Below are 27006 nucleotides of genomic sequence, written 5' to 3' on the forward strand. Positions count from 1 at the left end.
CAGGACGCCAGCCCGGTTCTAACTCCAAGTCATCAGGACGCCTGTTATTCCTGCTTCCAGGTTTTTGCTAATAAAGACTGTTAACCTTCTCCCGTCTTCCGAGTGTAATCTGCATGTGGGTTCAAACTCTCGCGAAGAACATGACAGGATGAATCAGTTTAGGCATAAGTTTCTCAAGCCTACCAGCCAGTACCTTGGTTAGAATTTTATAGTCGCAACATAATAGGCTGATTGGGCGGGAGGACTCACAAATTAGCGGATCTTTATTTTTCTTTAATGATAAAGAAATAGAAGCCTGTGTCATAGTTGGGGGAAGACTTTTTTTAACCAGGACCTCTTTAAATACCTTAATACCTTATCGATAGTAATGGTATTAATTTAGGACCAAATGTTTTAACCCATTGGCGCCTAAAGCACCTGCAAAAAAGGCTGCTCAATGCCTAAGCCAGTTTTTAGAAAAGGTCCCCAATGCCTGAGGGTTTTTTGAACTAAAAACAATTAATTGAAAACACCTAAGAAAAATTCAATATCTCAGCCTCTGAAACACTGGCTGGATTGTATTACTTTTTTTTTTTATCAATGTTGGACATTTGGTTCATGTAGTTTTGCTTTATGATTCAGGATAATACCCAATGCTGCTATTTATTATACTACTATTACTATACTGTTACTATACTATAACTAAATCATAATCATCATTACTATTATTATCATCATTATTATTATTATTATTAGTAGTAGTAGTAGTAGTAGGCACCACTTCAGCTACATTACTGGCCATGATAGAGACGTCATTGCAAAATAATAATATCAGCAATAATAATGAATGATAAAAAAAACCTGCAATATATCTTGCATTGTGCAGTTATACTGTATACTTCAGTGACACGACTTCTAAAACATCATAGTTGTCATACTGCAGTAATTCGCACCGGGAACTCTTCTTTTTGACATAAGGGCAACGCCACTCAAATAAGAATGAGAAGTCGTCAGAATGAAGCGCAAGAATAAATAATTACCTCCAGATCATGTCGAAACGATCTCGTGCCATCACTCGGGCGACATTTGTCTGATACAGCCACTTGCTCTGCCTGCAGTAACCCCAGCGAGTTGGTAGTTTGATCATTCCAAAAGTTAGGCAGAGACCGATGAAAAATTTCATCTCCTGCTTTGACACGGGGCTCCACTTCGAGTTGGATGGTGTGTGGCCGCGCGCCTGATCCGCATATAAGTTTGTCTGTGTCACCAACATATCCCAAACTTCATCAGTGAAAATATGCGAGAACACATCTAAAGGACTTGCATCTTCAGATATTGGCACCTGCAGCGGTGTACGAGTAAACTTTTGTTGTTTGTTTGAACCAATTATTGTGCATTACATGCTGCATGCGTCTTGAAAATAATGATAAATGAACAATGTTGCGTTATGCAGCTACCGCCGTTAGGGACAATGTTGCGTTAAGCAACAACCGGCGTTAGGGACAATGTTGCGCTACGCAACATCCGGCGTCAATGGGTTAAAGAATTCTATTGGAAACCCGTCAGGGGCGGGTGCCTTTCCGTGTTTAATTTTTTTTTTTAATTGCGCTATTGATCTCAATTTGGGTTATACAACTTTCCAATTTGGATTTATTTGATTCGTCTAAGGAGGGCATTTCCAGATAACTGAAGAAATTGTTTACCAACTCCGTGTCACCTGCTTCTGAGGTATACAAATTTAAAAAAAAAGACTTAAATTGAGCATTAATATCCCTTTGATCTGTAACTATGTTACCTTCCCCATCCTTATGAATATAAAACCAGCCGTTGCCGACTGTTTAAATTGATGGCTCAAGAGGTTACTGGCGCGTTTCCCATATTCATAGAGATTATGAGGAGCTTTTAAATAAAGATCTATAGCATTATCATTTGTTAGAGAATCAAATTTGGTTTTAAGCAAAATTCTCTCTCTGTAGAGTTTCTCAGAGGGTGATGTTGAGTGTAGTTGATCCACCACTTTAATCCTGTTGATCAACTTTGTAACTCTTTGGGATTTCTTTTTATTTTCACCAGCAATGTAGGATATCACTTGTCCTCTTACATACGCTTTCATGGTTTCCCACAGCGTGCAATAACTTATCTCAGGAGACTCATTAGTTTCTAGGAATAAGTCTATTTGTGTATTCATGAAATCGACAATTTGTTTTATCAGCAAGCAATCTTGAGTTCAGGCTCCATGTATGTGTCACGTTGGGGTGGGGAAGGTAGGACACGGATGCGGACTTATTAAAGAAAACTGGGTTTATTTCCACAAGAATAAAAAAAACAAAGTACAAACAAAAGGCGCGGCTGAGCCGGATTCAAAAATGTAACTGTGAAACACAAACAAAAAGACTTGGCGTGGCATATAATAAATAGAATAAATACTTAGCTTAAAGGTGACGAATAACATGGGAAACTCTGGTAACATGGGTAACATGGGTAACAAGGTGGGTAAGTAAGGCAGGCAGGGAAGACAAGCAAAGATCCAAGTGACATGGGAGACTGGAAACTAAGGCTGTGTTCGAAACCGCCTACTACATACTACATACTTGAAAACGGCATACTCATTGATCAGACAGCATGCAGAGCGTTTACACACAGTGCACTTCACTCCTGCCCGAGATGAAATCAGCCGGCCTGAAAAGCTGATTTCGCTTAAGCTATAAACTCTGTAAATATATAACTTTAGCAACATTTGAAACATTTTCAGGCGAGAAAGTAGTCATTTAGACCCCCAATGTGTTGAAAATCTGACAAAATACCGGCTATTTACAAGTTTGTTCCCACGAATTCGGCGCTAGTAAAGCTAGCCGCAGTGAGCAACGCACTTCCGGTTATGCGGTTTTGACTGCTCTCGTCCCGTTAACGGAATTTGACCGTTCAAATGGCGATGGGCAACGTCACGTTACGTTGCATCTTGGGTAGTTTGAGTGTGACAAGTAACCTCATGATGAATACTCAACATTTCGGTGAATCTAGTATGCATCTACTGTACATCCGGGAACTTAAAAAAGTATGACTAGTAGGAATAGTAGGAGAAGTAGGCGGTTTCGAACACAGCCTAAATAGAGGGCTGGGGGTGATTGGAGAGTGAGTGCAGTTGGTGGGGAATGAACAGGTGAGGGGAATGAACTAATGACCTGAGTGAAGGAAGTGAGGGGAAAAACAATGGCAAAACCTAAAACTAAAATCCTGGACATGAACTGAACACAAAAAACATAAAACTTGAGTCCCATGGGCGTGACAGTATGTTTAGGAAGTTTGTTTTCTGGAAACCGAAGCTTCAAAAGTACTGGGCAATGGTCCGAAATGACTATACTGTCGTAGTCTACTTGAGTAGAATACTTGAATAAAATTACATAGTAATTTTTGGTCTATTCAAAAATAATCAATTCTAGAGTAGGTTTGATGTACTGGGGAGAAAAAAAGAAAACTGTTTGGATGTTGGGTACTTGAATCTCCATGGGTCAATGACTTCATAGGCTTGAAGAAAAGTATTAATGCATCTAGCCGATTTGCTAAGTGAAGTGACCTTTGTACTTGAGCAGTCCTGCTTCGGATCCAAAACACAGTTGAAATCTCCCCCCAATATTAAATCATATGAATCCAGACCTGGTAAAAGTGAAAAGTCAACATTATCCCAGTTGGGGGCATAAATATTTGCCAGCACCACCGGCCTATTGAACACTTTCCCTTGAATGATAACATAGCGACCATTTTTGTCCTTTATGATGTTAGACTATTCAAACAGTACATTTTGATGCAGGAGAATAGCCACCCCCCTACTTTTGTGACCGAAATCAGAGTGAAATACTCTGTCTGAATCGTCCTCTGTGGAGTTTTTCTTGGTCCTTACTTGACAGGTTAGTTTCCTGCAAATACACTACTTCAGCTTTAGCCAAAGGAAAAAGGAAGAAGGAGAAAAAAAAACAAATCTAAATTTCCATTTGAGTGATTTTTTTCAAGACAACAGCATAGTGTTGCCGCCGTTTAAAAAAAAACAAAAAAAACCTCAGAAATACTGCACAACAATTTCTTAAGAAGTATTGCAAGCTTACAGTTTATGTATGTAGCAGTTCTTTCTCTCTTCATTCAAAATTCTCCTGTGTACCCTATATTTGAAATACTTACACTGATCTCTACTTTTTCTACCTACATTTAAGAACTAAAAAGAACCAGGAAGTAATTTATAAATTCTGATTCATATGATGGAATTACACCGTAATGTAATAAAACAATGAATATGTAATAAGAGCAACATTGGAAAAACAAATGATTCTCAGTGGCTTTCTGTGCTTGAATAAATGTAATGAATGAGTGAGAAAAAATCTGGTAAGGATATCAAGACTACAGTCATCATTATGACACATGGAGCCTCACCTGCATTTCTTAATGGTATAACCACTCTCCATTTCTTTGTGTATTGCTTTGCCTCCTGTGCACTCTCCCAAAGGTTCAACTTGGGGGATTTTCAGCTCTGAAAATATTTGAATTCTTATAAGGAGAATCTCCCACTTTGGAGAGCATGCACGAACAGGCAACCAACAGAAAATCCAGACACAGTTTCCCCACATCTTTTATATCGATGTCTGCATGTCTCTGTATTTTGTCTTGTCTCCGTGTCTTGTTTTTTCACTTCCTGTTTTATTTTGAAATATTAACTCTCCTCTCTTTTCAGGTCACTTGCCCTTCCTCTCGTGTCCCAGTCTGATTGTCGCATGAATGATTCCACCTGTTTCCTGTTAACGGTGTGTGTATAAGAGTCTGCGTCTCCCCTTGTCTTGTGCCAGTGTGTTGTATTTGTTGGTCTAACATGCGTTCACTCTTGCCATTCCAAGCCATAGTTAAAGCCTTGATCTAAGTCATCATTTTGGTTGAATCCTCTTTAAGAGAGTTTTTTGTTCCTGTTAAATTTTGATAATATAGCCTTGCTAAAGTTTAATTCTACATTTCATAGCTTCCTTGTTTTTCCTCCAAGTGGAGTGATCTTTTGTTTGAGTAATATTCTATAGCATAGTGCCTCTGATTTTTCAGGAGAGGTTTTTGGTTTTCCTCCGTAGCAGGAGTGATTTTTGGTTAAGAATAATCTTTTGATAGTCCTTTACGTTTTCTCTTTTTAGTGGAGTGATTATTATTTTGATAATTTTCATAGATATACCTCTCTCACTTTGGGAGAGGTATATATAGATAACATCCATAGCCTGTGTTTATTTCTCTCTTGAAGAGATTTAAGATCTACTACTCCTCATTAAAGCTGTTTTTTTTTAAACATCATATCCTGCTTCTGCGTCCTCCATTCTCTGGGCCTGACATGTATTCTCTTTTTACAAAACAATTTGTAAATCTTTGTCAATCTGTCGTCCGTCCTCATACTCACACCAGTCACTCTCTCTCTCCTTGAGAAGCATGTTTTCTCATACAATTTATATAATGTCGAAAAACCAAAAAGAACCACTTCAGCATTAATGTTAGTCCCCATTTCTTCCAGTACATCAACAGGGGCCTTGTCTTAAGAGCCTTACTGTGTTCTCAGTCTAATAGACTTTGTTATTTTACTAATTGGATTTTTTCCTGAGTCTCAGTGAACAGTAACAGTTACAATTACCGTCCACTAATCAGTCAAGTTGCCATTTACATCTGTTCCATCCTAATCCAAGCCTGCATGGGTCTAAGGAAATCCTTAGACTCTCTGCTGTACAGTTTGTACCTTGAATTTGAATTATTTTAGTTATGATCCAGATGTATTTGTTAAGCTACAGTGTCTTCTTGTTTTTCTAAGTATCTTTCTGAGTAGGATTCTTTTGTCTTACTGAACGCAGTGTTGTAGCTAATTGTGAACTCTATTCTGTATACAGATTTGAAACAAATAAAGAAACAAACATAAATTAGGGCTGCATGATGGTGGTTAAAGCACTGCTGCCTCACAGAGAGAGGGTTCCTAGTTTGTACCCCAGCTGGGGCCCTTTTGTGTGGAGTTTGCACGATCCCCCTGTGTGTCTGGGTAATTCTATTCCACTGTCCAAAAACATGCATGTGGGGTTAATTGGTTATTCTAAATTGACCATAGAATTGAGTGTGAGCGTGTATAGTTTTTTTTTTTCTTTTTTGACTCTGTGTGGCCCTGCGATGGACAAGCAACCTATCCAGCGTGTAACCTGCCTTTTGCCCTATGGCAGCTGGGATAGGCTCCCCATGAAAATTGATGGATGGATGAAGATAAATAAACATATGCTATGGATTGTGTTAAAGGGATGTGTAGTCAATTTCGGAACATAAGGGTTCAGTATGTCATTGTTGGAACCTTCAAATGGTAATACCATCTGTTTCACTGAACCGCATCTATACCTCTAAACATACAACTTAATACATATTTTTTAAATCAAATCAAATTTATTTATATAGCACATTTCATGTACAAACAGTTCAAAGTGCTTTACATAAAATAAAAGCATTGCAGCAGGGAGTGAAAATACATAAAAGAATATAAAAAGAAACAAATAAAAACATTTAAATGAATTTAAAAACAAGCAACAGTCTAGATAAGTTAAAAGATATTTCATGCATAGACACATGAGAACAGAAATGTCTTTAACCTGGATTTAAAAATGTCTACATTTGGTAAAAGTTTAATCTCCACTGGCAGTTTGTTCCACTTGTTGGCAGCATAACAGCTAAATGCTGCTTCTCCATGTTTAGTCTGGACTCTGGACTGGACCAGCTGACCTGAGTCCTTGGATCTAAGAGCTCTGCTGGGTTTATATTCTCTGAACATATCACAGATGTATTTTGGGCCTAAACCGTTCTGGGATTTGTAAACCATCAGCAGGCTTTTAAAATCTATTCTGTGACTGACTGGAAGCCAGTGTAGTGTAGTGTAGTGTAGGCAAGGCAAGGCAAGGCAAGGCAAGGCAAGGCAAGGCAAGGCAAGGCAAGGCAAGGCAAGGCAAGGCAAGGCAAGGCAAGGCAAGGCAAGGCAAGGCATCTTTATTTATATAGCACATTTCATACCACAGGCAACTCAATGTGCTTTACATAAAGACAAGGCATTTAAAACAACAGCATAAAGCAGCAATTTAAAGAGAAAAAAAATAGAATAAAAATTAAAAACACAGTTAAAAGCAATCAAAGAAGAGGGGAAAAAGAAAGATATTAACTCAACCATAAGCACACCGAAAGAGAAATGTTTTTAACCTGGATTTAAAAGTGATTACAGTTGTGGCTGATTTCAGTTCTGCTGGTAGTTTGTTCCAGTCGTGTGCAGCATAACAGCTAAAAGCTGCTTCACCGTGTCTAGTTTGAACTCTGGGCTCCACTATCTGACCTGAGTCAGCAGATCTCAGAGCTCTACTGGGTTTATTCTCAGCTTGCATGTCATTCATGTATTCTGGACCTAAACCATTCTGTGATTTGTAGACGAGTAGCAGAACTTTAAAATCTACTCTGTATCTGACCGGGAGCCAATGTAAAGACTTGAGAACTGGGGTGATGTGATCTGATCTCTTTGTTCTGGTTAAAACTCGGGCTGCAGCGTTCTGAATGAGCTGCAGCTGTTTGAGACTCTTTTGGGGGAGTCCAGTCAGAAGACCGTTACAGTAGTCAAGTCTGCTGGAGATGAAAGCATGGATGAGTTTCTCCTGGTCTTTTTGGGAGAGGAAACCTTTAATTCTGTTGATGTTTCTGAGATGGTAAAAAGCTGCCTTGGTGACAGCTTTGATGTGGCTGCTGAAAGTCAGATCTGAGTCTATCAACACTCCGAGGTTACGAACTTGGTCAGTGATTGTAAGATCCCGAGTCTCAAGATATTTACCAACGCTGACCCTCTTCTCTTTGCTACCAAACAGAATGATCTCAGTTTTGTCTTCATTTAAAGCAGGGCTCAGTAATACGGGGTTTGTTTATCATGCAATACACACCCCAAAGCTGTAGGGGGAGCTCCGTAGAAAATAGGCGACAGTCTAGCCAGACTGTCGTAAACCCACCAGAGGCAATTTACGGTTTATTTTTCAAGACACTGGCAGAGAGTTGGAGAAGACGACAAGTTCTACACCGACATCACACCTAACCTGCACACGGCAACTGCTCAACATTTGTCTATATACCAACAGTTACATCCACTGATGAAAACGGTGGTTAGCTCAATGGCTGCTAACCAAACATCGTTTTCACAAGGTTTGACTTGGAAAATGTAACGATCACCAAAAAGGTTCAATAGCTCCACATTTACTATGTCTAGGAAAAAAACTTAGGTTCTAAATATGAGCATAATGTACTTACGATTGCAATAAAAAACGAGCCACTTCGGCATCAGTTTTGAATCCTTCCCTTCTTTGAAGCTCACGCCATTCGGTGAACGCCGGACCGATGTTCACCGATGTGGAGTGCCTCGCCCGGTCTCTTGCTCTCTTCTTCTCCCTGGCCTCCTCCGACAGTGGTCTCTTCCCCGCTGTTCTAGGCTTTTTCGGTGGTTCTGCCATCACGATATCTATTACAAACTATATTACAACTCTAGAAGCTAACCGCATTCAATTTAGCCGTCGACAGCTAATGGAGAGGGGGTGTGTCTATCAGGCTACCTGGCTCGGCTCAGAGCCCTTTACGACCTGCCGTGAAGCAGTAGTTCTCGGCTCTCGTGTGTCGCGAGACTTCCACAGCTAAACAAAGTATGCGGCGCCACAGGCAAAGTTGCAAGCGCTGTTTCGGGCTAGGGCCACCAGATGGAGATGGAAATGTCACCGTTCTCATCGGAACGGGTCAGCCAAGCAAACTGATGATTGCCAAGCAATTTTATGACCATGAAAAAGTTGCATAGCATGTCTTTAATTGTAGAAAATTCTCTCTCATCCAGGTGTTTACTTCCTCCAGACACTGACACAGTACGTCTGCTGGGCTACAGTCGTCCGGTGACAGAGACACATGAAGTTGTGTATCGTCTGCATAACTGTGATAATTGACGTTAAAGTTCTGCAATATCTGACCCAAAGGGAGCATATACAAGTTAAACAGAAGAGGTCCAAGAATTGACCCCTGGGGGACTCCACAAGTCATGGCCACTCACTCAGATTCATAGCTGCCAATTGTAACAAAATAACTCCGGCCTTCTAAGTAGGACCTGAACCAGTTAAGGACTGCTCCAGAAAGTCCAACCCAGTTTTCCAGCCTGTGCAACAGGATTCTGTGATCTACAGTATCAAACGCAGCACTGAGGTCCAACAGAACCAGGACTGAAACATTACCAGAATCAGTATTCAACTTAATGTCGTTTAACACTTTGACCAGAGCTGTTTCAGTGCTGTGATGACGTCTGAAGTCTGATTGAAAGTTATCAAGACTTCCACTTTCATTCAGAAAGTCGTTGAGCTGGTTAAATACAACTTTCTCAATAATCTTGGATATAAAAGAGAGATTAGAGACAGGTCTGTAGTTGTTCATCATAGAGGCATCTAGAGTTCTCTTCTTTAGGAGTGTCACGCCCAGAGACTCTTGTTTTTAGTTTTCATGTTTAGGTTATGCTTTTGTTTTCAGTCCATCTTTAGTTTTTGTCATGCCTTAGTTTCCCTGCACTGTGTTTATTAGTTCACTCACTTCACCTGTGTTTTTTCCCTCAGCTGCACTCACTCCCCAATCACTCTCACTCCCTATTTAGTTTCCTGCCTCCCCTTTCAGTTTTGCCGGATCTTTGTTGTTGTTGATGTTGCTGTTGTTTGCTATTGCAGCTGTAAATCCATGCCATGTTCCACGAGCCATGAGGAGCTAAGTATTTATTTATTCTATGCCATGCCATGAAAGTTCTTTGTTTGTTTGTTTTTGTCCAGAGTTACGTTTTTTGGAATCCGGCTTTGCCGCGCCTTTGGTTTGCACTTTGTTTTTTGTTAAATAAATCACCCTTTTCTTTGTAAAGTCCGCATCCGTGTCCTCCCCTTCTACACCACACCCTGACAGAAAGATCCGGCCAGAAATGGACGCGGCGGACTACACAGCCTTCTGGGAGATGGCTGGGGACTTCTGGTGCCTCGCGGGATCGAGCTGCACCTCCTGGGAGAAACTGAACTCTGCCAATGAGCTAATTGACTTTTTTGTACGAAAGCAGGTCCTCCAGCACATGTCAGGAGTGACGCACATCTGGGCAGAGGTGAGGGGTGTACAGCGCGCTGCTATGCTGGATATCTTTGGCATGGAGCCACAGAAGGTAGCCGCGCTGTACACATCCTCCCTCACCACTCCAGCATCCCAGTCCACGGCCCCAGCCGTTCCAGAGCTGGCCCCGGCCCCAGCCGTTCCTGAGCTGGCCCCGGCCCCAGCCGTTCCAGAGCTGGCCCCGGCCCCAGCCGTTCCAGAGCTGGCCCCGGCCCCAGCCGTTCCAGAGCTGGCCCCGGCCCCAGCCGTTCCAGAGCTGGCCCCGGCCCCAGCCGTTCCAGAGCTGGCCCCGGCCCCAGCCGTTCCAGAGGCTTTAGGGCCTGACCACGAGGCCACAGGGCCTGACCACGAGGCCTTAGGGCCTGACCACGAGGCTTTAGGGCCTGACCACGAGGCCTTAGGGCCTGACCACGAGGCCTTAGGGCCTGACCACGAGGCCACAGGGCCTGACCACGAGGCCACAGGGCCTGACCACGAGGCTTTAGGGCCTGACCACGACCAAGAGGCTTTAGGGCCTGACCACGAGGCCACAGGGCCTGACCACGAGGCTTTAGGGCCTGACCAAGAGGCCACAGGGCCTGACCACGAGGCGGCAGCCCCCCACAAAGCCTCAGAGCCCATGGACTCACTAGTTCGAGCCCCTCCCTCCCACCCCCAGACTTTGGGGATGTCTGGGATCCATCCCTTGAAGGGGGGGCTCCCCCCCCGTCGGAGGTCCGTCCGACCTTGGGACGGTCCCCGGCTCCTCCTTCCGCCGGATCACCGCCTGCTGCCTCGTCATCGGGGGTCCGGGCGTCCGCCGGATCACCGCCTGCTGCCACGTCATCGGGGGTCCGGGCGTCCGCCGGATCACCGCCTGCTGCCACGTCATCGGGGGTCCGGGCGTCCGCCGGATCACCGCCTGCTGCCACGTCATCGGGGGTCCGGGCGTCCGCCGGATCACCGCCTGCTGCCTCGTCATCGGGGGTCCGGGCGTCCGCCGGATCACCGCCTGCTGCCACGTCATCGGGTGTCTGGCCGCCCGCCAGACCACCGCTTCCTGCTGCCACGCCACGGGATGTCTGGCCGCCCGCCAGACCACCGCCTCCTGCTGCCACGCCACGGGATGTCTGGCCGCCCGCCAGACCACCGCCTCCTGCTGCCACGCCACGGGATGTCTGGCCGCCCGCCAGACCACCACCTCCACCTGCCGCCACGCCACGGGATGTCTGGGCGTCTGCCAGACCAGCGCCTGTTCCTGCTACGCCGTCTGCGGTCTGGGCGTCCGCCAGACAACCGCCTGTTCCTGCTATGCCGTCTGGGCGTCCGCCAGACAACCGCCTGTTCCTGCTATGCCGTCTGGGCGTCCGCCAGACAACCGCCTGTTCCTGCTATGCCGTCTGCGGTCTGGGCGTCCGCCAGACCACTGCCTCCTGCTGCCCGAAGCCGGTACCACGCCCGTTTCTGGTTCCCCGACCGGCTTCGAGCCCCTCCCTCCCACCCTTGGACTTTTATGGGATGTCTGGGATCCACCCCTTGAGGGGGGGGCTCTGTCACGCCCAGAGACTCTTGTTTTTAGTTTTCATGTTTAGGTTATGCTTTTGTTTTCAGTCCATCTTTAGTTTTTGTCATGCCTTAGTTTCCCTGCACTGTGTTTATTAGTTCACTCACTTCACCTGTGTTTTTTCCCTCAGCTGCACTCACTCCCCAATCACTCTCACTCCCTATTTAGTTTCCTGCCTCCCCTTTCAGTTTTGCCGGATCTTTGTTGTTGTTGATGTTGCTATTGCAGCTGTAAATCCATGCCATGTTCCACGAGCCATGAGGAGCTAAGTATTTATTTATTCTATGCCATGCCATGAAAGTTCTTTGTTTGTTTGTTTTTTGTCCAGAGTTACGTTTTTTGGAATCCGGCTTTGCCGCGCCTTTGGTTTGCACTTTGTTTTTTGTTAAATAAATCACCCTTTTCTTTGTAAAGTCCGCATCCGTGTCCTCCCCTTCTACACCACACCCTGACAAGGAGTGGCTTAATGGCAGCTGTCTTTAGTGACTTGGGAAAAATGCCTGATGCCAGTGAGCTGTTATTCGTAGGAGATCACTTTCTACTGAGGTAAAAACAGTTTTTAAAAAGTCGGATGGTATTATGTCCAGAGAACAAGTTGTTGATTTCAGCTGCCGAACTGTTTCCTCTATGATTTTTAAATGAACAATATTAAATTGTGACATAACGTCAGAGTTATTTCTAGGTTTTAGACACAGATTAGTTTTCTTGTTTGTCTGTGTTGCGTGAATGTTTTGTCTAATTGTTTTGATTTTTTTTTTTTGGCTAAAAAAGTTGGCAAATTCGTTGCATTTCTCAGTGGAGAGGAGGTCTGGGTTTGACTGTTTCGGAGATTTGTGAGTTTTTCAACCATAGCAAACAGAGTTCGAGAATTGTTGACATTCTTATTAATCATTTCAGATAAATGCAGCTGTCTGGCCTTGCACAGCTCATTGTTATAACTACGCAGGCTTTCTTTGTACAGCTCATAGTGAATCTGAAGCTTTGTTTTTCTCCATTTACGTTCAGCTTTCCTGCATTCTCTTTTCAGGTTTTTGACCGTAGTGGTGTTTCTCCATGGTGTTTTCTGTTTGCTCAAGGTGCTCTTGATTCTTATCGGTGCAACAGCTTCCATTACATTAACAATTTTCAAGTTAAAATGATCCAGCATTCCTTCAACCAACTCTGCGCTCATTGTTGGTAACATAGCTGTGGCCTCCCTAAACTGAGCACTTGTGTTCTCATTAATGTACCTCTTCTTAACTTAGAAGCTGGTTGTTTGAACATTCTGAGTAATATTTAAATCAAATAAAATACAAAAATGGTCAGACAAGGCCAAATCAATAACCACATCAGAAGAAATATCAACACCTTTAGAAATGACCAGGTCCAGAATGTGACCTCGAAGGTGGGTAGGTTCTGTTACATGTTGCCACAAACCAAACATGTCCAGCACAGAAGAAAATTCTTTGGCATTACCATCCGTCATATTATCTATGTGAATGTTAAAATCCCTGGTCAAGATAAAATGGTTCAAATCAGTCGAAATAACAGACAATAATACAGAAAAATCATCAATAAAACTTGCACGGTATCCTGGAGATCTGTAAATGATTAAGAACAGGATTTTAGGAACACCCTTGAAAATAAAACTTAGATATTCAAAAGAAGTGAAATCACCAAATGAGATCTCTTTACACTGGAATGTATCTTTAAATAAGGCAGCTTCACCCCCACCTTTCTTACCATTTCGGCATTTATCCATAAAACTAAAGTTTGGGGGGGCTGCTTCATTAAGAACAGTAGCACTTGTGCTCTCTGTTAACCATGTTTCTGTCAGAAAAAGAAAATCTAAATTGTGTGAAATTATGAAGTCATTAACTAACAGTGACTTATTGGACAGAGATCTAATATTAAGTAAGGGTAGCTTTGTGGAGTTTACACTGGTCTCTGTTGTATTCTGAGTTGTACGTGGTACCGTTAACAGATTAGATAGATTCACCCAGGAAGTTGACTGTTTTCGATTCCTTCTTTTACTAACTAAAACAGGAATCCTCCTGCGTCCCAGCTTGTTCTCAGAACAGCTGTCAGTAGTCGGAGTACTATAGTGGGGACCCTGAACGCATCATGGCATGGTATCTTTGTTTTGAACTCTGGATGTTCTTCTGCTCCTTGAACATCCTGCACATCCCCTCGTGTCCTGCTCTGCCAGGACAGATGATATAAGAGGAGGAGGAGGGGGTGCCCTGCGTTTCTTGGTAGATGGTGGTCGCTGGAGTCCTGGCTGGGATAGAGACATCCTTTGGAGACCTTGGGTGATGTGGAGTAAAGGGTCTGGTGAGGGGGGAGGGCTGGGGGTTGTTTGTCCTTCAGTTTAATCTGTACAGTCATGTTTGGGTTTGCCGTCCCAACAGCATGATGTAAATGTGCACCAAGTAATCTGCATCCAGTTCGATTGGGATGCACGCCATCAGGTCTGAAATGCTCCTTACAGTTCCAAAAGATATTAAAGTTATCAATGAACTTAATCCCATGGGCGATGCATGCATTTGACAACCATGTGTTTAGGCCAAGAAGTCTGCTGAAAAGTTCAATTCCTTTACCCACAGTAGGAATGGGGCCTGAAATGGAGACCCGGTGTGCTCCATAGTGACACAGTCTCTCCAACAGCAGAGAAAAATCCTTCTTCAGGATCTCAGAGCCAGTCTTCCTTCTCAGAATATCAAAAGACCCCGTGTGGACAATGATCCTCGTGCCATCTGGATGAGTAGACAGAATGGTCGGCAAAATATCTATCACTTACCTGACTGATGTATCAGAAAAAGTTATATTTTCCGTCTTTGCCATTCTGACATGCTGTGTTATAGAATCCCCGATTAGAATGGTGTCTATTCCTTTTTGTGTGGAGGTGTCGATAGCTTCTGTAGTCCTCACCTTGGTTGTGGGATTTGGGCTTCTCCTGATGATCTGGTTAGCCCTTGGCTGAGGTTTGGGGCCATTTCTTTTGTTTGTCTTCATGTTTGGGTTACATTCATCATCACAAACTCTATTTTGAGTCAACGGATCGTATCTATTATGCAATGGAACTTCAGGTGGCGGAGTGAGTGCTGGAGGTTTAGGTTTGGTGCTGGATTTACCTCTGCGACGGACAACATGAGACCAGATCCTGGCTGGGGTTGATGATTTGGGTTTGGCACCAACACTGTTCCCTGTTCCAGTGGGAGATGTCAGTCGGACCGTCCGGTTCGGAAGCTTCACCAGATATTCCAGTGTCATTTGGACAGATCCAGGGAAGTGTGTCAGCCAGGTCTGCAGTGTGAGATTCCATATCAGCTGTGATCCCGTGTAGAAATATCTGAGTTAGTCCTTTGGCACATGAAGGCTCCACAGCCTGCACAGGAGCTATAATAGAGTTAATAAATTCCTCGTCGTTACGAATGTCTTGCAGCGTTTCAATCCTCTTCTCGAGCTGTGCTACCTTGGCAAATGGTAGCTCATACTGGCCCTCATTTATCAAACTTGCGTAAGACGAAAAACATGCGTAGGTCGTGTGTACGTTCTTTTCTGCGCAAAGGTTGGCATTTATCAAATTCATCGTGAGCGCAGGAAAGATGAAATCGCCACGACAGGTCTGAGGCCGTGTGCGCACTTTTCCATTTTGACTTGCGGTGACTGCAATAGCATACATAAACAGCAGCGTCACTAGTGCGTGCCTCATGAGTCGCAACAAATCCCTAGGTTAAAATTACAGACTTATCACTTCAAAGAAGGCCCATGTTTTATTTGACTTCAACATAAATATAAACATAAACGCCACCCTCTCCTCCAAGGCACTCAAATCCAAACCTGGATCGGAGCCCCCCCCCCCCCCCCCCCCCCATGGAGAGAGATTAGTCTCAAAACCGCTGACAAATGTGTAAATGACAATCCACCAGTTCCACATACATCACAAATACGTTTCATTATTTACAAATAAATATATTGCATTTTGTGTCTCACAGTCTGCGTTTTATACAAATACTGTTAAATTCATTAATACTCATTTTGGTTTTTATATATACATCATGATTTGGATGTGAAAGTGAACGCATTTGTTTCAAATTTTGTTGCATATATTTGTAAAATCAAAGTTACAACATTAGAATGTATTTATAAATTGGTGCATCTGCATTTGTGGATTAAGTCACAAGCCTGTTTTCTGTGCCGTATTTTTGTTCATTTTCTCTCGGTTTTTTTTGGATTTTGAGACTTTCCTTTTGCCTTTCTGCACCTGATCCACACACAAATGCAGCAGCCCATTCACAAATGTGCCAAGCAAGCGAACGAGCTGCCGCTAGGGGCCGCTGTTGCTAAGTTTCACTGTGGTTGTGGATGGCGGTGCTCCTAGCTTCCAGATAACAGCCCTGCTGCCAGTAGAGATGCTTAACTCGAATCTTTTGGGTGATCCGGGCTGATCGGATCATTTCAAGGAGGTGATTCGAGTTATACGGATCACTTGAATCACTTGAGTCACTTATTAAAAAAAAAAAAAAAAAAAAACCTTTCTGCCGTTAAAGGGACACTATGTAATAAATTAAGTCATTTATTAGCTCAAATCAACATATTCATTCATAAGTTAGTCCTCATTGGTGTAAAATGATCTCTGTCAAAAATCTCACTTATCCTCCTGAGTGAAGAATAACTTGTCTGTATCTACATAGAGCAGGTAAGCTCTATGGAGGCTGCCATGTCCTTCCGGTCTATGAAAAATGACGAAGTGCCGAGAGGGACATAAAGCACTTCGAATCGCGATTTCCCCACCAGGCCTACAAGCAGAAATGACGTCATTGTGACGTCATTTCCGCCAAATGGCTTACAGCCGCTAATGCTAAATAGATTTTATTCCTTGGCACATATGTCTTTGTGTTCATTAGCTTTCTTTTTGTAAGTGCATCATCTTCTTCTTTTTATTATTATTCCTATGCTCCCCCTGGATATCTTCTTTTTGGCGTTATGCTCACATTTGTAAACTGTTATTTTGTTGATTTACTAATAAACTTTAAAAAAAATTTAAAAAAAATGCTAAATAGTTTTTATCTCGTAAATGATCCCACTAATAATGCATTGATTGTTACCAAACTTCTGCCGTAGTACACATAGGCTCTTAACTCACAAAACGAGGCATTAGAAAGTTTGTAAGTTTACCAGGAGTTTATTTACCGCTGCTAATGCTTCTATTGCTAACGCAGGCTAATGCTAACGCTGCGTCGACGTCACTTCCAGTAACTCCCGGAATAGGGCTCGGGCACACGCGTTGCATTCTGGGATATGGTCGCCATATTGGAGGCACAAATTTGTAAACAAACCCTGAGGCAAGACTGAGATCAAGGACCAAACAGTGAGAGAAAAGCATGTTAAAATCGAAGAAAGGATGTGGGATATACCGGGATACATTACAGAAGGAAGCCAGAGATCGGTACATGCAGAAGATTGGCGTTATAAACGGACTGGACCCTTATGAAATACCGAGCAAGGAATGGATTGTCGACGAAGATTTACTGCCTAAGTTCACCCTTTCGGACATAATTGCGTATATAGTATGTGGTGTCAGTGCTTATACTTTGCAACAGTTTCAATTCTAATGACACTTTACACTTTTGTCATGTTACTCTACTTGTAAATAAATAATGAAACACACACACTTGGCTGTATCTCAAAGCATATTTATTTCAGACGACTTCAACTTTGCACAACACTCCTGCTCATGGTGGTCAGAGTACAACATACAGACACAATCTTGTCAAAGAATGTTTTGTCTTCACCTTCGCATGGCAAAACTATGTTGATAGGTACTTTTGCTGACAAAAAGGTGTATTGTTTCTGACAGTTCCAATCGCCCTTTCCATGTGAATTTGGAGATGGGCAATTTTCCTTGTATTTTCCACATTAAATTAAGATTAAGATCAGATTTATTGTCATGTATACATGCATACACACGAAATTTGTCCTCCGCTTTTAATCCATTGAGACATCCCTTGCTTCCAACCGACAGTGTCCTCTTGTGAAGGCGGGGATCTTTACCTCAGCACACAAAAGTCCCAGCACACAAAAGTCTGTAACTTACCAGAATGAAAATGCAGAGAACACACTCTCATCGACACCGGGATTGAGTGGAAAGTTATGCTTGGTCGTCTTACAGCAGCGATCCATGCTAGTCGACGACGCTTTGTTATCTCGGACACTTGGTCTCCGTGGGTGCGCCTCCAAGCAGGAAACCGGTAAAAAGATAAACCATGTACGATTTCCCCCCCATTCCTGTCACGGCTTACGCTATTGCACCCCACGACACAGCAACGTGCGACCATAGTGGCAAAGACAATAAGTAAAATAGATAAACCAACGAAGAAAGTTCCGAGACCAGGCGGGAGTACGTCTGCGCGCAGTGGAAAACAATGTAAACAAAGCAGTTCTGAGCCTCCAGTATGGCCGCCGCTCACGTAGTGACGTCACGTGCCCGAGCCCTATATGACTAATTGCATTGCTTGCACACCAAAGGAGATGTTATGTTATCTGACATGTTATCTGTCATCTGTATTCATAGTGTTGTTGTATGTGTGTTATGTAATCCTTTGTACTGTGTGTCTTGATTTCTTTTTGTTTGTATGGACCTTGAGTCTGAAGCTATAGCTTCTTGAATCTTGACACATTCCGCTTGCCGTAGTTCAAGAAGTTGCAGCGCACATTTGAAAACGTGAGGCGCTAGAGAGCAAATTCATTCGACTTTGCAAAATAAAATTGCACCACTAGATGGGGGAAGAAATTACAGTGTCCCTTTAAGTGGCTATGTACCTCGCCTTTTTTTTTTGTCCCATTTATCAATTCATTTTGATAAATCAAAGAGCAGCCTACGGCTACAAGTTCACTCATTTATTTTTGTCAAGTAATAATTCAATGCCATTTTATCTGAAAGCCAGACATGAAATGATTATTTTTCAACGACTGTACAAGATGCATGAAGCCACGCTAACCGAGCCTGTAGCGAGCTACAGAGGCTTCAGCAGACGGGTTGACGACGACAATCCTTGCTGCCGGCAGAATCGAAACTTAAAAAGATCCGAGTTGGCAGTGATCCGCTACTTGCCCGTCTGACCGCTGAATCGCTGGCTCTGAGTGACTCAGCGGGTCAGACGGGCAAGTAGCGGATCACTGCCAACTCGGATCTTTTTAAGTTTCGATTCTGCCGCGTGACTCGACTGGCCGTGAGTCACCCAGAGCCGGCATTAGAGCCGAGTGCGCCGCGACCCGCGACTCGCAGAGTGATCCGTTCGAGCAGTACGAGTCAGCGGGGATCCGTCCCGTCCGGACGGATCGCAAGTCAGGACGGATCAGTAGGGGGCATGGCTCACTTAACCAACAACAAACGGGCTCGTGACAAACGGGGCGGGACTAGCTAGCTAGCACCCAACTACACCAGTTCTAACATGATTATTACAATTCTTCCTCTTTATTTTTTTATTATTTATCACACAAATACCAGTCTGTGAAAACTACCAGTCTGTGATTGGCTGGTGGCGTGGCTCATTTATACAACTAGGAGTTGCGAGCGAGCAGAGCCGAATGCGCCGCGACCCGCAGAGTGATCCGTTCGAGCAGTACGAGTCAGCGGGGATCCGTCCCGTCCGGACGGATCGCAAATCAGGACGGATCAGTAGGGGGCATGGCTCACTTAACCAACAACAAACGGGCTCGTGACAAACGGGGCGGGAGTTAGGTTTCGTTTCACTCAGTGTGTGCCTGTGACTGTGTGTTCGTGACTGAACTAGTAGGCAACTAAAGAGGGATATATATATATATATATATATTCCGGTTTCATCATTTCTCTCACGACAAAGGTGCAAGAGCGCTGTAACTGCCATTTGTTGACATAATGAAATGCCGTCTGGCTCAACTTGGGCGGATCTTTTTTTTTTTTTTTTTTTTTTTTTAAGGCGGATCAAATGCATGCCACCATCCGGTCTGCCCGGGTGACGTATTTATCCGGGTTGAAAACCGGATAACCCGGATTTTGTTACAGCTCTAGCTGCCAGCAACAACCAGGCATCGCTCCAGGAGAGCGGCATGGTGGGTCAACCGGCGTCATCTTCTAATGGAAATTCGTCTACAGTGAGTAAAAATATAAGGATCTGTGGTCATTAAAGTTGTGCAATAAACCACAGATTTGACCGTGAAAATTGTATAATATTTCAGTGAGTCTAATTGTTAGCTAACCCCATCGTTTAGCTAGCTAGTCATCACAGTGAAGACTACGACGCTGAAGTTGGCATCCGATTCACCAGCCTCCGATTCGCGGGGTGGGCATAAAGGGCCATTTCACTGCATTTTTTGCATTTTGATCGACCAAAACAAGGTCATGTATGGAAACTACAATAGTTACACTGCTCAAATCTGGATGGAATTATTCTAAAGAGGCTGTAGATTCATTAAAACCTTGTTTGGGATTTGTGAAAATACAGAACAGGGCCATTTGACTGCATTTTTGGTATTCTGATCACCCTGAACTGGGTCCTGTATGGAAACTACATTACTTAGACTGCTCAAATCTGGATAGAATTATTCTAAAGAGGGTACAGAGTCTTTAAAACACATTTTATTATTTGTGAAAACTTTATTTGGTCATTGAAAATTCAAAAAGTTCCTCTGAGCTTTCTTTCTTCTTTTCATTTGGACCATCCAAAACCAGAACCTGTATGAAAAATAATTAAATATGGGTTTAATCATTGATCACATGATATAAATGATATCAAACACACTTTAGAATTTGTGAAACCTTTCTTTGTACCAAAATTCACAGAAGTCCTCGCCTCTCCATGTTCATTTTAATTTCCATGAGGATCTCCTGTCTTTCACTACATAGGAAAAAGAAAAAGTTCATGCATTTTACGTCACTAACTACTTACAAGAGTCTTTTTCACTTGTTGACTTTATTCTCATGTTCTTTTATCTAGAAACAATGACTTCTCTCACCTTTCTTCCATCTGCCCGTGGTCAACCTCTGCCACCGATTCAATCACTTCCAGAGCCTTTATTGTTGCCTGCATCAGACATCCCATAGTCCAACCATTAATATGCCCTATTCTGTATTGGATGCTTTGATGAAATCTGCATCACAAATTTATTGCTGTCATCTCATTAATCTTTCCACTAACATGTGCTATCATTTCAGACCCTGCTTGTCTTCTCCTGCTCCCATCATAGTCATCTTACCTCCCATCTGAGTGCAGAGGAACTTTTTGAATTTTCAATGACCAAATAAAGTTTTCACAAATAATAAAATGTGTTTTAAAGACTCTGTACCCTCTTTAGAATAATTCTATCCAGATTTGAGCAGTCTAAGTAATGTAGTTTCCATACAGGACCCAGTTCAGGGTGATCAGAATACCAAAAATGCAGTCAAATGGCCCTGTTCTGTATTTTCACAAATCCCAAACAAGGTTTTAATGAATCTACAGCCTCTTTAGAATAATTCCATCCAGATTTGAGCAGTGTAACTACTGTAGTTTCCATACAGGACCTTGTTTTGGTCGATCAAAATGCAGTGAAATGGCCCTTTATGCCCACCCCGCGAATCGGAGGCTGGTGAATCGGATGCCAACTTCAGCGTCGTAGTCTTCACTGTGATGACTAGCTAGCTAAACGATGGGGTTAGCTAACAATTAGACTCACTGAAATATTATACAATTTTCACGGTCAAATCTGTGGTTTATTGCACAACTTTAATGACCACAGATCCTTATATTTTTACTCACTGTAGACGAATTTCCATTAGAAGATGACGCCGGTTGACCCACCATGCCGCTCTCCTGGAGCGATGCCTGGTTGTTGCTGACAGCAGGGCTGTTATCTGGAAGCTAGGAGCACCGCCATCCACAACCACAGTGAAACTTAGCAACAGCGGCCCCTAGCGGCAGCTCGTTCGCTTGCTTGGCACATTTGTGAATGGGCTGCTGCATTTGTGTGTGGATCAGGTGCAGAAAGGCAAAAGGAAAGTCTCAAAATCCAAAAAAAAACGAGAGAAAATGAACAAAAATACGGCACAGAAAACAGGCTTGTGACTTAATCCACAAATGCAGATGCACCAATTTATAAATACATTCTAATGTTGTAACTTTGATTTTACAAATATATGCAACAAAATTTGAAACAAATGCGTTCACTTTCACATCCAAATCATGATGTATATATAAAAACCAAAATGAGTATTAATGAATTTAACAGTATTTGTATAAAACGCAGACTGTGAGACACAAAATGCAATATATTTATTTGTAAATAATGAAACGTATTTGTGATGTATGTGGAACTGGTGGATTGTCATTTACACATTTGTCAGCGGTTTTGAGACTAATCTCTCTCCATACTCCGCACATATATACGATGCTTTCTACGACGGCTTGATAAATGAGGGCCACTGTGTGCAGCTCACTGATACTGCAGGGTTAGGAGACATTGTTCTGTCCGATTCTCTTTGTAAACAGGAGGGCTAATACCGTTTACAAATATACATTTAAAAGAAAAAGAATAAAAGAATAAAATTATATCCAAGACTTGTGGAAAGAAGTAGAATGATTTAAAAGCGAATAAAGCAATAAGCAGCAGGAGGAAGCAGAGACACGTCTGCACTCTTATAGGTAATTATTCAAAGGCTTTTTTAGGCTTTCTTATCCTCAACTTCAGTTGTAACACTTTCCAAAATGTCTTAAACCCAAAAAGATGGTTTTCAAATTTAAAGATAAAATACATAACCACAAAAATATATCCATCACATATGTCCAGAAAATGGATCAGATTTGTTGTGCTACTGCTGCACTTAAAAGGGACATATTAAAAAATGTAAAACTTTTTTCTGAGTTTAAAAGAGCATATATTTGAGTGTATGAAGATAGTAACAATTCAAAAACTCATTCAGATTTGCTGTGTAAACTTACCAAACCTGTCAAGTATACTGCACCTCCTATGCTTAGCCTCCAGCTTTGAGTCCCACCTGCTGACATTCAGCTTGCAAGATTAATGAAGCCAGCTTTGCTTGCAATGTCCTCTTGTCAGCTGTACTGAGGAGCATGCATCTTACATCTACCCCAGTCTCAGAGCAAATAAGAACCCAGTGGACAATCTATATCTTTGGGTAATGTTCCGATTAGCAAAAGCTTGTGTATGTGCAGTAAACACTTTTCATCAGATTGTTTTACCATCTTGGTCTAGTTTAATACTGAGTTTGAGATGAAACTGTGTCACAAATAGGGACCAGTTCCAACTCTCAGTGCCTGAATTTCAGATGAGGGAATTTTTAGTATTTGAGAAGTAAAGTTATCCAAGTACACTTATTTAATTATATTTAAGATATACTAAATGTTTAACTGCAGCATTTAATGATACACATGCATTACTAAAAGTTATGCTGTGTACAAGGCAAGTTTATTTGTAGAGCACAATTCATACACAAGGAAATTCAAAGTGATTTACAGCTACATTAAATCATAAGAAGGCAAATAAAATCATTCCATAAAACATAAAAAATAATCATTAATTAATTAAATTAAAAGCAAAGAGTGCAGATAAAATACTTTCTGGTGTCATATGCACAGCTAAATAGAACTGTTTTCAGCCTGGATTTAAACGTTGTCAGAGTTGAGGCCTGTCTCACATCTTCTGGAAGACTGTTCCAGATTTTAGGAGCATAAAACTGAAACGCAGCCTCACCTTGTTTAGTTCTGACTCTGGGCACCAGCAGGAGACCCCTCCCTGAGGTTCTCAGAGCCCGAGTTGGTTCATATGGCTCTAACATGTCAGAGATGTACTTTGGCATTTGACCATGAAGAGACTTGTACACAAGCAGAGCTGTTTTAAAGTTTATTCTCTGAGCGACAGGAAGCCAGTGCAGAGACCTGAGCACTGGACTAATGTGGTCATATTTCCTGGTTCTAGTCAGGACTCGAGCAGCAGCATTCTGGATGTACTGCAGCTGTCTTACAGCCCATTTAGAGCCTAGTGACCAGGCTGTTACACTAGTCTAACCTGCTGGAGACGAACGCATGGATTAGTCTTTCTAAGTCTGGTTTAGACACTATTCCTTTGATTCTGGCAATGTTTTTTAAATGGTAGAAAGCTGCTGATGTTATTGATTTAATGTGGCTGTTAAAGTTCAGGTCTGAGTCCAATATTACCCCTAGATTTATAACTTGATTACTAGGTTTTAGAGAGAGAGTCTCAAGGTAACTGATAACACTTTCTCTTTGTTTCTGTGGGCCACAGACAATGATTTCAGTTTTGTCTGAGTTTAGCTGGAGAAAATTGTTTTGCATCCACACACTGATCTGTTCGATGCAGTGACACAATGTATCTACAGGCCTGGGGTCCGTTTCACAAAGCAGGTTCAACTCGGAGTCCATTCCTGATCTCTGAGTTGATCTACTCTGAGATAGAAAACTCTGAGTTTTCGGTTCCAGAAACGCTGATTTGAGTGAGTTTAATCAACTCTGAGTAGGTTCACCTTGAGTTTTGCGTGTGCACCACAACTTTAAAAAGCCAGCATCAATGGAGCCCCGATTCGACGAGTCACCATGGCAACGGGGAAGAGGAGGGGCTACGTTTTTCACCAACCTCGAATTGGAAATCTTAATGCGCTCATACGGCGAGTTTCAATACGTTTTTAGAAATAAGTGCAACACTGTTACAGCAACAAAAGTGTAAGTTTAAATGTAGTCTTTTGCAATCACAATAATATTACAGGGGAAAACTGCTTGAATGGTAGCCCAATCATTTATTTAATTTAGGTGCAATCTCACGGGGGAGAAGCGCACTTGGCAGCAGTTTAAGATGAAATATAAAAACATTGTTCAAACAGGTGAGACCTCGGCATGGAGGTACCTCATTTTGATCATGTTTTAGATGAGCGAGTTGTGGTAACAAACTGCTCAGCACAGACTTTAGAAATCTACACATCTTCCTCTCTTCACTCCATTCCATGACCTCTGGTTGAGATGGTGTTTACCAACACAGAGGCCCTTAGCGTCCTAGACAACAGCATAGACGGTGTTGAAAATAACAACTGTGGGCACCGATGGTGGGGGCCGAGCTGGGGGGGCTTCGGTCGGTGGAGTAGGCTGAGGAGGGAGAGGGGCTCGATGCTTCTTTGAGGATAGATGGTCCAGCTTGGTCCATTACTGTTGATGACAAAGCATTGTGCACAACAGTTGCAAAACAACTCTCCTTTGAGCAATATAGTAACTATCTATGTAAAACTAGAATGTTTTTGGTAACCGGAGTAATGGCTTAATTATGTTTGCAGATGTAAGTAGTTGCTCACTTGCTCAAACCACGCTCCTAGCCCTCCACCCCAAAGAACAACCTGGTTTCAGGAGAGGTGTCAACAGTGGTCAGGTTAGCGGGGAAATTGTGCTTAAGCCAAGGGATATTTTGACCAACGCATGCCATACACGTCTCAATAAAAAAAAAAATATTGCCATCTTGTCAAAAAAGGGCACGATATCTTTCTTTTAAACGATGCTCCACAGACTTTTGTTCAATATTTTTTCTTCCCAAAAAGATTTTTGAATGTTAGTCTTGTTTATTATAAACCACACCAGCATTGGTTGTTGTACATGTTTAATTTTTGTTTACCGTTATGTTTTCAGTTGTACTATTTCATTAAATATAAAATAACAAAATTGAAAACACACAACAGAGAAGTGGCTTGAGTTAGTAGGGCACAAGGGGACTGACATAAGTATGAGGAAATTATTTTTAGTGTCTAAATTTACCATTGGAAAAGGCAAGTAAACTGAGTATTGTATTTAGAAAATGCAAACAAAACTTGGTGGGCAGAATGGTGGTGTGGTTGTTAGCACTGTCCCCTCATAACAAAAAGGTTGCTTGCATTTACGCCATGTGGCACAGAGAGACCACACCACCTCACCACCATGCAGGCCTAGCCACATAATGTATTTTTTCTTCATTTGATCAGGTGGATGGCAAAGACATTTTTTTCTTTTGTCTGCAAGTTTTTGTTGTTGCAGGCTATGTCCAGGATGTGGGGTCTCAGTGACGTCAAAGATGTTTAAGTTATGGATGATGGGCAGGGTGGCACCAATATTCTTTTTTTCAGAATTGACTACCAGCTGTTATCTGTTCCTGTCCAGTTCGATGGCTGAAATCAAGCCGTCAGCACAGTTGCATGCACAGCAGATTCTAGCTGGTTAAAGCCCCAAGCCCCCCTTCTGTTAGATTCGAACATTTCTCTCATGGGCTTTCAGTATGTTACAGTATATTATCATGCTTAACTTTTCTAAAGCTGTTGTTCTTTACTACAGCAAATGTATATTTTCCAAGGTTAGATCTATTGATTCAGGGTGAAATTTTTATAGTTTTAGTCCTGGCACCATAAGTATCACAGGTAAGTATATACTATTTTTAAGCCTATCTATTTGGTTTAAATCTAGGAAGAAATATGTGTACAATTTGTTTGGGAAAAAGTGAATGTTAGAAAATATGGGCTCTCTAAGGGGATGACATATTTAGATTTTGATTTAAACTTTATTTAGTTTTATTTGATTTTATTTATTTTTATTTATTTATTTGCACATTTTACATATAAAACATCATAATAATAATAAAATTAAACATTGTGCTGGAGAAGTTGGAAGCCAAAAAAGGCTTATAAGGATACCTCCCCAATATAAGCAACTATAGTTATCTTTAAAGTGTCAAAATTAAATATTGACACAAAAATTATTAAAACTAAGACAAGAAATAAACAATTTACACACAAAAAATATAGTTACAAAAGTGCATAACAGAAACCAAACAGTGTTACAAATCTTTGCTAATTAAAAATCTTTTCAGGTGTTTTTTGAACAATGACAATGTTAAAGGGATAATCCGGAGTAAAATGCACTTTAGATCAATTTACGGGATGTTGGGAGTACATACGTTGAGTTGACATCAAAATCATGTCATTCGGATGTGTTTTGAGAATTTCGATTTGACCGTTTTTAGCCAAAAGTCGTTAGCCTGGAAGTGAATGGGGCAAATCATGTCACCGCTACAAAACGCTATTTTTATACCTCTTCTACAGCTCCAAACAACATATACTTACGTGGTAGTGAGTAGAGGGTCCCTAAAGCCAAACCGAAGTGTCCCGAGGTCTTCATGTGGTCGGATATAGAGTCCAGAATGAATTTAATCAAGCCAGTACCTTTCCGAAAATGTGTCTGCTGCAGCTGCCGCTACAGACCGTGGTGAAGTTGGTTTGATATTGGACATTTGACAGATATTCACAATAAGGTAATAAGGTGTCT

General features: G+C 42.2%; 1 long non-coding RNA gene across 1 annotated transcript; it reads right to left on the reverse strand.

Annotated features, from left to right (window-relative positions):
- Positions 1 to 20281: 20281 nt before the first annotated feature.
- LOC142377842 (uncharacterized) lies at positions 20282 to 20916 on the reverse strand. Its single transcript, XR_012769560.1, has 3 exons — positions 20678 to 20916; positions 20493 to 20559; positions 20282 to 20396 (listed from the first exon to the last, which is right to left on the reverse strand). It is a non-coding gene; the product is annotated as an uncharacterized LOC142377842 (long non-coding RNA).
- Between the last annotated feature and the right edge of the window lie 6090 nt (positions 20917 to 27006).

This window comes from Odontesthes bonariensis, chromosome 3 (assembly GCF_027942865.1).
Source record: "Odontesthes bonariensis isolate fOdoBon6 chromosome 3, fOdoBon6.hap1, whole genome shotgun sequence".
Classification (NCBI taxonomy): Eukaryota; Metazoa; Chordata; class Actinopteri; order Atheriniformes; family Atherinopsidae; genus Odontesthes; species Odontesthes bonariensis.